The 2,392-nt window shown below is 47.5% G+C and overlaps 1 pseudogene; it reads right to left on the reverse strand.

Annotated features, from left to right (window-relative positions):
* Positions 1 to 604: 604 nt before the first annotated feature.
* On the reverse strand, positions 605 to 1,601 carry LOC111547515 (annotated as a pseudogene).
* Positions 1,602 to 2,392: the final 791 nt, after the last annotated feature.

Raw genomic sequence — 2,392 nt, forward strand, 5'->3', positions numbered from 1 at the left:
TCTTGCTCTGTTGCCCAGGCTGCAGTGCAGTGGCACGATCTCGGCTCACTACAAGCTCTACCTCCCAGGTTCACGCCATTCTCCTGCCTCAGCCTCCTGAGTAGCTGGGACTACAGGCGCCCGCCACCGCGCCTGGCTAGTTTTTTGTATTTTTTTAGTAGAGACGGGGTTTCACCGTGTTAGCCAGCACGGTCTTGATCTCCTGACCTTGTGATCCGCCTGTCTCGGCCTCCCAAGGTGCTGGGATTACAGGCGTGAGCCACCACGCCCAGCCACGAGAGCTCATTTCTAAAAAATAAATAAATAAAATAAAAACAAAGGTAATAAATACCCCAAACTCATCACTGTGTAATTACTTTTATATATTTCACTATCATTTATGCTCACTTTTTTTTGGCTGGGTACAGGGGACTTTATTGATGGTACATGACAAAGTGGGGTCTCATAGTCCTCTCCCATTCTTCAGGGAGCCTGGCGTGGAAACTGCGTTCAGGATGGGGAGATTCTCAGTGTCGTGGGGGACTGAGTTTGGCAGGGATTCCCCAGCAGCTGAAGGCCTCTCTTCCTCTCGTGCTATCACTGGGGCTGGTGGTTCAGAGGGCTCTTACTCCTTGGAAGCCATGTAGACCATAAGGTATATCGTTCTGTTGCTGTAGCCAAATTCATTGTCATATCAGGAAATGAGCTTGACAAAGTGGTCATTGAGGGTAATGCCATTCCCAGCATCTAAGGTGAAAAAAGTGGGTGTCTCTGTTAAAGTTGGAGGAGACAACCTGGTGCTCAATGTAGCTCAGGAGGCCCTTGAGGGGGGCCTCTGATGCCAGCTTCACCACCTTCTTGATGTCATCATATTTGGCAGCTCTCTCCAGATGGCAGATCAGGTCCACAACCCACGTGTTGGCAGTGGAGACATGGAAGGCCATGCCAGAGAGCTTTCTGTTAAGCTCAGGGATGGCCTTGCCCACAGCCTTGGCAGAGTGGGTAAATGCAGGGATGATGTCCTGGAGAGTCCTGTGGCCATCACGCCACAGTTTCCCAGAGAGGCCATCCGCAGTCTTCTGGGTGGCAATGTTGGCACCAACTGTGGCCATGAGTCCCTCCATGATGCCAAAGTTGTCATGGATGACCTTGGGCAGGATAGCTAAGCAGTTGGCAGTACAGGAAGCATTGCTGACAATCACGAGGTGGTTTTCATACTTCTGAAGGTTCACGCCCACCACAAACATGGGGATATCAACAGAGAGGGCAGAGATGACCCCTTTAGTTGCACCCTCTAAGTGAGCCCCAGCGTTCTCCAAGGCAATGAAGAGGCCAGTGGACTTCACAACATAATCAGCATCAGGACCAGCCCATTTGATTTTGATGGGATCTTGTTCTTGGAAGATGGTGATGGGATTTCCACCGATGACAAACTTCTTGTTCTCAGCCTTGATGGTGCCATGGAACTTGTCATGGGTGGAATCATACTGGAACATGTAGACCATGGAGTTGACCTGAATGAAGTGGTCATTGATGGTAACACTATCCACTTTGCTAGAGTTAAAAGCAGTCCTGGTAAACAGGCTTCCAATATGGTCCGATCTGTTTACTCTGGCCTTCATTCACACCATGATGTCTCAAGGCTGCTGCTGGTGCTACACAAGAAGATATGTCTGTATGTCGTATGGAAAGAGCAGAGGGCTCATCTGTACTCCTGAATTAACTTACATTTATTGTATCTATATGGTGAAAATACTATATAATAGTGTACTTTTTTTTGTTTTTGAGACAGAGTTTCACTTTTGTTGCCCAGGCTGGAGTGCAGCGGCAGTATCTCGTTTCACTGCAATCTCTGCTTCCTGGGTTCAAGTGATTCTTTTCCTCCACCTCCCAAGTAGATGGGGTTACAGGCACACACCACCATGCCTGGCTAATTTTTTGTATTTTTAGTAGAGATGGGGTTTCACCATGTTGGTCAGGCTGGTCTTGAACTCCTGACCCCAAGTGATCCACCCGCCTCGGCCTCCCAAAGTGCTGGGATTACAGGCATGAGCCACCACGTCTAATAGTGTACTATTTATGGACTACATTATGTATCTCTCCTCAACTCTGCATTCAGTGATGTCACATTGGCAGCTTAAAATTGATGAGGGTGGGAGTATTTAATCATTAAAATCCACAAACACTAGAAATCATGCCCCTTCTTCCCTCAAGCCAGTTGTTAAACTTTTACCAGAATACCTGGGTCCTGATTGTACTCCTAATGTCATATGTGATTTTGAGCAAAGCCCTGTTTTCCCCAGACTCCCATGTGTCTATGTATCACTTTATAATTGACAAAAGGGAAGCATCTTTGTGTGCTAGGCGCTGTTGTCTCATAGAATTCTTAGAACTACCCCAGGGGTAGAATATT

The sequence above is a fragment of the Piliocolobus tephrosceles genome, unplaced genomic scaffold (assembly GCF_002776525.5).
Source record: "Piliocolobus tephrosceles isolate RC106 unplaced genomic scaffold, ASM277652v3 unscaffolded_27095, whole genome shotgun sequence".
NCBI lineage: Eukaryota > Metazoa > Chordata > Mammalia > Primates > Cercopithecidae > Piliocolobus > Piliocolobus tephrosceles.